The following is a 12,430-nucleotide window of genomic DNA, read 5'->3' as shown; positions in this document are numbered from 1 at the left end:
TATTCACAATATAACGTTTAGCCAAATTTTCCATCTATAACTATTCAGCCACAGTTACATTGTATTGACGATGAATGCATTAAAGTTAATCGTATTATGCAGGTGATACTGCTTGGATTATTAACACTTGTTACTCAAATGCACTCATCTCTTTCTTGGCAATACCAAATAATGCAAAAAAAAAAAAAAAACCAAAAAAAAAAAAAAAAAAAAAAAAAAAAAAAAAAAAAAAAAAAAAAAAAAAAAAAAAAAAAAAAAAAAAAGGGGGGGCTAAGGGAGTCACTTGCATACATTTTAATGTATGACTAGTGCCTCCTTTGGCAATGTTTTCTAACATGTATTTAATTATGTACATGTATACTTTATATATTTTCATATTGGATTAATATACTATTTTATATCCAAATTAACCTTTCAGGAATTTCTCTCCTAGGATTCCAGGAAGCAATCTCTTGGAAGAACAGTATTCATGCACAGTTATCGTAAAGATTCAGCCCACTATTCACTAATATAATTATTCATTTGTTTAGTTATGACATGATCAGCTCCTGATTCATGATCAATTCAGCTCCCAGGTAGATTGTTCACTGGGGAGGTACTAGATTCCAGGTAGATTGTTCACTGGGACGGTATATCCAATAATATATTCATTATGACATGATCAGTTCCCAGGTAGGTTGTTCACTGGGTTGAGGTAACTTAGGTAGGTTCATCTAGGTCCTGATTCATGATCAATTCAGCTCCCAGGTAGATTGTTCACTGGGGAGGTACTAGATTCCAGGTAGATTGTTCACTGGGGCGGTATATCCAATAATATAGTTTTGTTATGACTTAATCAGCTCCCAGGTAGATAGTTCACTGGGGAGGTATCTTAGGTAGGTTCATCTAGGTCCTGGTAATAATACTAACTATATTTTCAAAGTATTGTGGAAGCTGTTTTCTTAATGTGCATGCTAATTTATTATAACATATGATATTTGATGCAAATAAATTTATGAATGTCTGTCTGAATGCCTGACAGATACGCAATTGGTGTTTGTGGTCGAATTATTTCTGTCTGGGGGTAATAACGTTTTGAACCACCAGGTTAAAAACCAGTTTGACCCCTGCAGAAATAATGGTTTGGTCCTGTTAGTTTATTGCTAAAAGATCAATATGAAGTGATATAAGATCAATATGAGGTGATACATGTGTATTGTCTATTTGTTTATCATGGGCACCATCAGTGTTCATTGGGCCAATCAGCAATCACCTTTAACAAGGCTTGATTCTTGTGTGTGTGTATGTACCACCATTATTCTGTCAACATTCATGCAGACAAGTCATGTGGTGAATTTTTTCTCCCACCCACCACTCCCTATTGCAAGGTGTGCATTTAAAGCCATTAAAGGTTTGAAAATAGTATAATAAAAGCCGAAAGTTTATGGCTAATTAAAAATGTTGATGTATAAGAAAGAATAATCTTGGATAATCAAAGAAAATTTAATAAAATATGTGACATTATCTGAAGAAGATTATATTGTAAATTAAATTTAATACTGTAACAAAAAATGTGCAACTCACTTTGCTTTGTTTGTTCATTTAAACTACTGGGTGAATAACCTACACCAGGATATTATCTACATAAGTGTGGTACCAGTAGCAATTATAGCAAAGATGTATTAATATCGAATTGTTGGACTCGTGGAGCAGTTTACCATTGGTATGTTAGTCCTGATGATCTTTTTCAAGGGGCTTATTTAATCATTTTTAAATATCTAACTGTTTTTGATGTAGTGCTTATAGATGGGCAATATATGTATTTTATAACGTTTTTCTGGCGAATAAAATGAAATGAAATATGTAATTACTTACAAGAGTTAGGGGTGTGCAATTTGACATATATTCATATGCTCTGGGCTCTTTTATATTTATGATGGCGGTATCAGCAAAGTTCGATTGCGATAAAAATGTCATAAGACCACCCTGTGTTTGGCTATATTAAAGAATAAATTTTGCAGGTACTTCAAATAAAAAAAAAAGTAGTTTGGCGGCAACTCTTCTCTGAGCTAGTTTAACATGTTGAATGAACTGTTCTATGGGTGTGATTTAACTTTCACTATAATATTATCAAGGATTACTCAATGTTAAAACAGTCAAGTAAGGCAATGTTTTCTAACATGTATTTAATTATGTACATGTATACTTTATATATTTTCATATTGGATTAATATACTATTTTATATCCAAATTAACCTTTCAGGAATTTCTCTCCTAGGATTCCAGGAAGCAATCTCTTGGAAGAACAGTATTCATGCACAGTTATCGTAAAGATTCAGCCCACTATTCACTAATATAATTATTCATTTGTTTAGTTATGACATGATCAGCTCCTGATTCATGATCAATTCAGCTCCCAGGTAGATTGTTCACTGGGGAGGTACTAGATTCCAGGTAGATTGTTCACTGGGACGGTATATCCAATAATATATTCATTATGACATGATCAGTTCCCAGGTAGGTTGTTCACTGGGTTGAGGTAACTTAGGTAGGTTCATCTAGGTCCTGATTCATGATCAATTCAGCTCCCAGGTAGATTGTTCACTGGGGAGGTACTAGATTCCAGGTAGATTGTTCACTGGGCGGTATATCCAATAATATAGTTTTGTTATGACTTAATCAGCTCCCAGGTAGATAGTTCACTGGGGAGGTATCTTAGGTAGGTTCATCTAGGTCCTGGTAATAATACTAACTATATTTTCAAAGTATTGTGGAAGCTGTTTTCTTAATGTGCATGCTAATTTATTATAACATATGATATTTGATGCAAATAAATTTATGAATGTCTGTCTGAATGCCTGACAGATACGCAATTGGTGTTTGTGGTCGAATTATTTCTGTCTGGGGGTAATTGATTGTGACCAAAATCCACCTCATTTTGCAAGAATGTATAGCAAATTATCCTGTGCAAGCCTTAAAAGTACACTCTCAATGCTGCTCAAATCCAGTGCGCACGCAATAATGTTTCCGACTACAAAGTCATTGATTTCATTTGTGTACCATACTGTTTTGGTTACAAAAATGAACAATGTATTCAAAAATCCTCAAATATTTACATAAAAATGATGCTATATATAGCGTTGTTGTTATCAAAGATTTAACTGCATTATTAAAATTTGATTACTTGTGCTGACCTGTTCATTTCATTCATATATTATGTGGCGTCAATTCACTAATAGCAATACTGTTCAGTATTAGTCATGGGTTTTTGGGTCAGGAATCAAGTGACAAATATCTCAGTGTGTTTGAATTTTTCTAATTAAAATCAGTTTTGGTAATTTTAATGTACCCTTGGGTTCTCCTACATCATCATAGACATAAGAAGTAGATGTATCAGAGACAGCTATACAGTACTCGATACCAATAAATGGTAGAACTATTTTAAATATAGAATTATGTATGCAATGCTTTTTGGATGTTCAACATTTGTTGAGCACCGGAACAACAGGATTCAAAATGGCAACAAATAATACCTATAATGAAAGACAGAGATAAAAAGACTAGTTCGCGTCTGACATCAGGGCAAAGGCGCTTTGTGATTTGTTGCCGACATTTCCTATCTAGTTGTCATAATTTTAGACGCGATTTAGTCTTTTTATCTCTGTCTCTCATTATATATTAATGGAAATGATGTTATTTATGGATTAGAATTTTACAATTCTGGCTGATTTTATCATTTATAGTGTAACATATCTGTAGAATAATTCCTACAAAATATTGTTGCCGCAAAGATTATTTCATAGATGTTTGATTTAATAATTTCATAAAATATTTTGAAATAGCATAACATTTTTTTTTAATTTTTCATATTTTAATATGTATTATAAATGCATCCACAACACATCTTCATAATGTTGTTGAAAATCACAAGTACTCAATGTCCCTCAATCATTAATAAGCACAAAATATTGAATGTGTCCGTCCACTTGTCTCACTTACCACACTTGATCCATGCAAGAGTGATAAATCCATAATTATTTTACTCACGCTCGTGATGATACCAATATGAAACCTTCAAACATGAGATATGATCATGCAAATTTAATCAGATGCTGACAAAAAGAAGTGTCCAATGTCTTCAATATCTTCAGCAGCATCAAATATCATATTCAGGAACAAGGGAATTTATTTAAATTTGAATTTCCGCATTATTCATATCTTATTTATTTGTTATACACTCATCCCCAATACTATACAAGGCTTCAAGCAGCCCGATACTACAGATTTTTTTTCTGTATTTTTGAACTCTTCCTATATTTTCCTACATAATGTTACAAAATGTCCTATATTCTTCCATATTTGGAAAATTAACATGTTTTTTCTCACTTGCACTGGTGAATTTTATGTAAAATTTAAAAAATCTGCACACTTCACGCATAGTTGTCGTATGTTTTGCTCAAAGTACTGTACCATGATGACAATCCAACTCCTAAACCATCCCTCGCGCTACGCGCTCGCCGCCGCTATGCAGCGCCTTCGCGCTCGCAATTGGGGCATTGCGGTCAGAGGGAACGGAGCCAGTTCTAATCCACTGTATATATTTGACTTCTGCTGTCCTATATTTGTGCCTATAAACTGTTCCTATTATTCCAATATTTTTGCCATGGCTGGCTTGAAGCCTTGTCTATACTACCTACCATGGCAAAAGAACACAGGTGGCATTTGGACTAAAATTTAGGGATGTGAATCTTCCTGATTTAAGGAAAATTCGTCCCTGTACAAAGTATAGGGAAATAATGTCAGTGCTTGTTTTCATCCCTGGAAACTATAGCTCTGCATTGGTGATATTTACCCATTGAATTACCTGAAATACCCTAAATTCAAATTCAAAACCATAAGTGCAACCACTTAAAACAGATGCATGAACTAGTCAATGGCTGAGTGCAAATTTGCCTGTTATCTTAAAATAAGCAAAGTGTCAATTATTATTCCCACGCTTCTGTGTGCAAGGGCAATGTAATTGTATGTAACATACAGTGAGTCACCCACCACACAGCATTTATATAATGATCTCATCAAATTATGTTTGACTTGAAACAGCTAGTACGAGATACACAACACATGGAGATGAGTCTTGAATGTTTGATTTTTTTAAAACTATGTGTCTATTGGTACATTATCCGTATTTATTTTGTGTTATCCACTAAAAGTAGCACATTGCAACATTTGTCCCTATCTGTGCTATCTACTGAAGATAGCATTTTTTTCTACATTGTCAAAGTCTGTACTAGTGTAGTAACTGCAGATAGTATTATTGCTATATTTTACTTATCTGTGCTATCTACTGAAGATAGCACTGGGTGTAACTAAGTGATAATAATATAATCTACTGATAATAGCATTATTGTTATGCTACATACACACTATCTCTGCTATCTATTGAAGATAGCACTGTGTGTAACAGTGTGGTAATAATGTAATCTACTGATGATAGCATTATTGATATGCTACGTAGACCCTATCTGTGCTATCTACTGAAGATAGCACTGGGTGTAACAGTGTGATAATGATATAATCTACTGATGATAGCATTATTGCTACAATGTCCCTATCTGTGCTATCTACTGAAGATAGCACTGTATCTAACAATGTGGTAATAATGTAATCTACTGATGATAGCACTATTGCTACATAGGCCCTCTCTAGCTCTGTGCTATCTACCGAAGATAGTATTGTTGCTACATAGACCCTATCTGCGCTATCTACTGAAGATAGCACAGGGTGTAACAGTGTGATAATAATGCAATCTGCTGATGATAACATTTTTTTCTACATTTTCCATATTTGTGTTATCTACTGCAAATAGCATTTGTTGCTACATTGTCCCTACCTGTACCAGTTTAGTTACTGGAGATAGTTTTATTGTTGCAGTGTACTTATTTGTGCTATCTACTGAAGATAGAAGTATTGTAACATTATCCCTGCTGTTGCAATATTATGTTAGCTATATCATTGCTGCTTGCACTACTTACAGGTTAATAACTGCAAATTACTTGTTGCAGACATGAAATTTTCCAGTCAAAACACTGGAACCAGACTTTTGTGATGTCAAAATTCCTGCAATTTTATTTATTATCAGGTATTTTTGTCCAATTTTACATGCTTTCCAGCTTTTCCAGACTTCTTCATGAATGTGTATTCTCACGTCTGTTGTTGAAAGTGAAATTGTACAAAATAATACACGTTCTGAGATGTTGATGCGTATAATGCACAAGCGCAAAGGGGGATTGTATTAGATGCATCAACATCTCAGTACAGGTGCATTATTTTGTACAATTTCTCAAGCAACAATACAGTTTTTAACCTATTTCATACCATTTTTGCTATTTTGATATTGAAATGGTCACTAAAGATGTTGAAAAATACAACCAAGTATAAATGCAACAACCCTTGAACCTGTAAAGAAAACTTATTGATCCTACACCAATACGAACACATCCGAAAGCACTGCACGAAGTATGTGGAATACACACCATACAATTACACACAATAAATATACTCCAAGCATTTTTCTAACATTTACTGTGATTGAATCTCGCTTTCTAAGAGTGTTTGAAAAATATCCAAATATGCTGTTGTAGAAAGTTGCGATCACTTTCAATTGGTGTTTAGTTCTAGAAATCTCCCTGGCCAATTTCTACCATGATCTTTAAATGTGGGATATTATACCTTGAAAATGATCACCACCCAGTGGGCTAAAAGCATTGAGTGCAATATTTCACTGAAACTTAATTAGTGAGAGAAAGCATTCTAGAAAAGATCTTCCATTACCCATACATAAAATAAGTGGATATACTCCTAAATACACATATATAAAACTCATCAGATAACCATATAAAATAATTGATTAGGTTTGACATGTGAATTCTACTTGCAGGTGTTTATATCAGTACAGCATTAGTTATCACAACATCAACATTCAATATCATTTATATTATATACTCATTTGTTATCATCGCTAGATTTACCGGGCAATGTACTCTAAAGCGGTAATTTTTAGGGAATTTATTTTTCATGCTATAACAATTTCAACTATTTTGTTTGTTCTTATTCTTGTTAATTTCAAGTTTCAAGTGCAACTAGTAGAGGAAACATGCAAATGTAGAAAAGCATAGAACCCAAAATATGGACATAGCATTAGTGTGTTGCAAGTGATAATGTGTGTCAACCGCATGAAACAGGAAGTTCCGATATAGATAATTATAATTTAAAACTATTAGTTATTATAGAGTACATTAGTTGTAGGCAGCCGAATTTGAATATGATTCTCTGTTTATCTTATATGTATGTATAAGCTCAGGTGCCTTCATTATATATACATTGCAGAGCCACTCAATTTATCTCAACCAGCAGCAGTAATTTGAAATTCCCTAGAGCCCAAGTAAAAGGCACCCACCACAATTTATATTCATTTAACTTTTGAGTTCTACAGGGCAAAAGACAGTATTTCTTTGTGTTGCCTTTGGTCCATTTTGAGGGACTGGTTAATCCCTATCATCAGTGATACTCCTGGTAGCCACATTGTGATAGTTATATCTATTTGATGGTTTTTAAAGTAAGTACTTATTGCATTGCTTTCAGCTCAATTTCAAGGCTGAACCATTTTACTGGCAACCCTGTACAACTGGGATATTGTGTTGTAAAATGGACATATTTGTGAGGTTCTTTGGGGCTTTGCCAGTTATAAACTATTCCACTTGTTTTTAAATTCCAAATTTGGAGCTTCCTTGTAAAGAAATGCAGGATTTGTTGAAATATTTTTTGTGTTTGATGCTTGACAACCAAACAGGACAAGTTTAAAAAGACCCTGGGGACCGTTCACAAACACTTGTAAGGGGGGGCCTGATGCAAAAAGGGGGCCCTGAAATTTTTGACCCTCCTAAGGGGGTCCTGAAAAAATGGCCACAAATTTTTCTGGGAAAATTGAGTTTATATGCTTTTCTATGGGGTTGACCGATAATTTTCATGTCAAAAAGGGGGGGGGGGGGCCCTGAAATTTTCGAGGTCTGTAAAGGGGGGCCCCGAAAAATTTTTGCGATAAAATTTTTTTGCATCAGGCCCCCCCTTGCAAGTGTTTGTGAACGGTCCCCTGGGTTGTGACAGTTTGATATTCTATTTATGTAAGTGGTGATTGCATCACATTTAGCCCATTTAGGTGCATAAGCACTAGCATTGGCAATACTGCCAAGTGGTGATATTACGATATATTTGTATTTGATAGTTTTACGTAAGTGATGATCATTGCATTGCCTTTGGGCAAACACTGATGGTGAAGAACCTTGGGACGTTGAACTACATGTATTACGAAAACAAACAGACAAATGTAGGATTTGTGTGTTCATTAGAATAGCTATGGCAGCAAGAAAGAAAAACACCCTGTTTGACTGGTGGACAGACTTAACAAGTACGGTTAGCATTCAGGATGTTTTTTGGGTTTTTTTGTGGAAGAGATTAAATGACCCTAAAAATCACTGAAAGCTTGAAAAATCTGAAAAAAAATTCAAACATATTTGAAAATGTTTGGAATTTTGAATCAACACATTTTCTGTCAAAATCAATTACGTCAGCCAAAAAACAGGGGTTTTGATTTCATACAGTTTTAAAAAAAAAGGTCCAAAAACACAAAATGTGGGTCGGTCTGGCCCAATTTTTGTCACCCAATGCTGCTGTGGTATCAAGATGGTGTTTCTAGTTTGAATAAACTGCAAGTCTAATACAAATATTTTGTGAGTATCTCAACATCATTGCATCAAAGTGTCTTCCTAGAAACTTATTTGACTCACAAATTTGCTGCAAAAAGTGTTTTATTATTCACTGGCTGCTAGAATGTAAACAAGTCATGACTTACAACTGCGTGTCATTAAAAACATTGGAAAACTCGCATGGCATTGGGGTCAATGTCTGTTTCAAAAACAACATCATATTCTTGGTCTATCTGGTCGGTGTATTGCAAGGCTGCATCAGACTTTTAGTGAATGTAGAATGTTTGATGCAACATGTCTTTGTTATTAATCTATTACCATTCTATTTTCAGTAATATTTAACTTCTAACAAATGTTGTTTGATGATGTAAAATCGATAATATATTTTTAGCAGACATTCAACATCCCATATAATTCCAAATTATACTGACCCATTTTTACCATAACTTACCTTTTTATCATACTTTAACTTAACAGAGACTAAAATGAATAAGTAACTTTAATTACAAGAGCATTAAAGTAGGGCTATAAAGAAAAATCAATAAAACAAGAAAGTAGAAACAGAAGAATTGAAAGGTAATTTTCAATGAGTAAAATTGTTTTTCAATAAAAAATATTGTGATTATTTTCAACCATCACTACCTAACACTTAGTGTGATGCAAAAAGCACTACAGAAATTTGATCTTGCCTTTAGCTTATCATTCTTCAAATTCTCACATGTAGTTGCATGAGGTTGATAAATTATAGGCTTGCTATCTGAGAAACATAAGAACTAACTTCACTTTTTAATTTAGGATAACTCAGATATAGGAATAGAGTTACATGGGAATAGAGTAGAGATGATGAAGATTAATAACAAATGTGGAGATGGTTCTGGATATTAGGGATGATTCTTGTCTAGATTTTCTTCTTTGGTCATTTTCATCAGGTTAGTGCTTGCATAATGCGGGTTTCATACTTTCCTGCCGTTTGACCACTCTGACAATGATTTTCCTTGGCATCACGCCGCTCTGGGGCAAGCGGCAGAAGTATGAAACCAGCATAACTCACAGATAGAGACAGATTGGATTTCAGCAGTAAGTGTAGTTTTGAACAAAGTGGTATAGCATCATAGGGGCATGGGGGCACATGCCAATTGGTTTGAAAATTTAGAAAATCCCTGTGCCTCCCCAACCATGGTCGGTGCTCCCAATCATGGTTGATCAGAGCTTGTTTGGTTTCTTTACTTTAATTCATGTACTTACAAGGATAAATATTCAAATTGAAACACATTACCAATAGTTACTAGTCTCATCTTTAAATTATAACATTTACTTATGCTGTTTATTAGGAAATAGAAGCATTTATGATACTGATCTTTGTACATGAATGATGATTTTTTATCAGGGACAAAAATCAGTATAATAAATTTTTGGAAGTCACACTGTTTCCTAAATGATGTCAGTAAATTTGACGATTTAAAAAGGATACTACTGTTAAAATCACTTACTTTGTGTTTTTGAGTTTCAATTTGGATATTTACCCTTGTAATGAAACAAGGAACCCAAACCAGCTCCGGTAGTACATGTAATATTTCAAAACACCCTGTATGTGTATAATTTGCACATAGATTTCATTTTATAATAATTTTGACATATTATTAAAGAAACGTCAGTAAGATTTCGAGCGAAAGCAATTATCATGGTAATATTCATATCTTCATAATGTAGCTACGACTGTCTCGGGAAAAGCACAATCCCTTCCATATAGCCGACATTAATCATCTGGAAAATTAAATTATCCCAGGCTCTTTTTTTAATACTTTAAATGAGTATTCATTCTTATGAAAGGACTCACTTGATTAGATTTTGCATCAATTTTAATGGAGAATTAATCAAATAGATTTTCATTTTTATTAACTCCTGTCTGAATTTGAAAAGAAACTCATATTTTGATATAAAATCTGATTAAGTAAAATGTCAATGATATTCAACTTTTGATTTTTCTACATAATTAATTTACACATTGCAAAATTATCACTGAAGTGTGATAAAAACATCAAAATTAAATCTACAATTTCTGGGCTGTGAAAATATCTGTTTCTCTTAAAAGGACATAAGTTGCGACCATGGTCGGCGCAAGGGCACACCAAGAATATTTCAGTCAGAAGAACCTCAAATGTTTCAGTCAGAGGTTCAGAACCTCAAATGTTTCAGTCAGAGGTTGAGAACCTCAAATGTTTCATTCAGAAGTTCAGAACCTCAAATGTTTCAGTCAGAAGTTCAGAACCTTAAATGTTTCAGTCAGTGGTTCAGAACCTTAAATGTTTCAGTCAGTGGTTCATAACCTTAAATGTTTCAGTCAGAGCATGTGTGAAAGTGCTTGTACATTTAGAGTGAACTTGGAGGTTCAGCACATCTCAGTAAAATTCACAGGTTATAGGACTTTTTTTTCTATTGCTTTAGGCCTCTCTGGACAAAATCTAGCAATGCCTCTGTTCAGGAGCTTAACATCATCATGTAGAATCAAGTTATTCAAACACAAAGGTTTATCTAAACATTCAAAACAAACAGTTGTGAATACTTAACATGATTTGCACAGACTATCTGAAAATGACTATCTAAACTGTATAACAAACAAAATGAGTTCAGTTGGATAGTGTTCAATATTCTTCATGTAACTAACTAGGTCAGGAAACAAGAGCATGAGTACTACTGTAGATTTAAAAGCTTTTAAAATCAGGAAAATTAATTCTACCGCATGGACTCTTACTCAATTATATTGATGTATCACCCTCCTTGCATGGGTAATAATGTATTATTTGAAATTAGTTTCAAGAAATGAATTTCCTGTTGTAGTTCTTAATGGATCTTGAGAATGGAGAATGATAAAGTTGAAAATATAGTACATTCAAGTTTGCTTTGCCACATCCTGTACTAAAAGTAAACCATAAGGCGATGGGAAAAATAACACTGTTTTACGGGAGGATGGACTTTTCAAGTAGATCGGAAGGTTGGGATGAGTTTTTTCAGGAAGCTAAAAATGTATGACCCCTAAGATATCACTAAAAGCTTGTAAAGTCTGGCAAAGAATTTGTGATTTTTTACAAATATATTTGGAAAATTTCTGAAATTTTTGCAAATATTTTCAATTCAAATCAATAAATTCTTGCTAAAAATGGCTGATTTTATATGATTTTGGCAAAGGTTTAAAAAAAACCTCCTTAAATACCAGTTGGGCCCGTAAAAGCTTAAACATGTTTTTTTATCATTGCCTTATACGTAGATTTGTGGAAGGTAAGAATAATCAAATTTTCAAAAATTGCTTCTGTTATTGTGGTTAGATTAGATTGTGTCACAATTCTAAAACTTTCAAAGAAAGAAACACTTTGTGTGTTAAAATAAACACCTGCATGTAATGTTGGCATGCCAACTCAAATGTCTCAAAAATAATTAGATTTTTCCAATCGTAAAATTACACTTTAATTATTACCTCATTAAATTCTAAATGAAGAAATCAATGAAGCTATATTGTTTCTAATTACCTTTCTCTTCTAATACACTCTTGGGGAAACATTATGCTAATCAATTAATCAATTCCATAATGCACTACCATTTTACAGTTAAGCCTTTTTAATTATTAAATTACAGGTACATTAACAGATTTCATGGAGGTTGTTGACTTACAATTGTAGAATTTCCAGATTTGA

The 12,430-nt window shown here is 33.5% G+C and overlaps 2 protein-coding genes across 3 annotated transcripts in view; one reads left to right on the top strand and one right to left on the bottom strand.

The window, feature by feature from the left end:
- The window catches only part of LOC140158581 (translocon-associated protein subunit beta-like), a 468,516-nt gene extending 460,902 nt beyond the window's left edge, over positions 1 to 7,614 (bottom strand). The window contains exon 1 of the mRNA XM_072181722.1: positions 7,610 to 7,614. The gene's annotated coding sequence lies outside the window, so the exon portion shown is untranslated. The remainder of the gene's footprint in view (positions 1 to 7,609) is intronic.
- The window catches only part of LOC140158580 (uncharacterized), a 111,394-nt gene that overhangs the window by 19,852 nt on the left and 79,112 nt on the right, over positions 1 to 12,430 (top strand). The gene's annotated exons all lie outside the window — the stretch shown is intronic.

Source organism: Amphiura filiformis, chromosome 8 (assembly GCF_039555335.1).
Source record: "Amphiura filiformis chromosome 8, Afil_fr2py, whole genome shotgun sequence".
Taxonomy (NCBI): domain Eukaryota; kingdom Metazoa; phylum Echinodermata; class Ophiuroidea; order Amphilepidida; family Amphiuridae; genus Amphiura; species Amphiura filiformis.
This window is presented reverse-complemented; position numbering and strand designations above follow the sequence as displayed.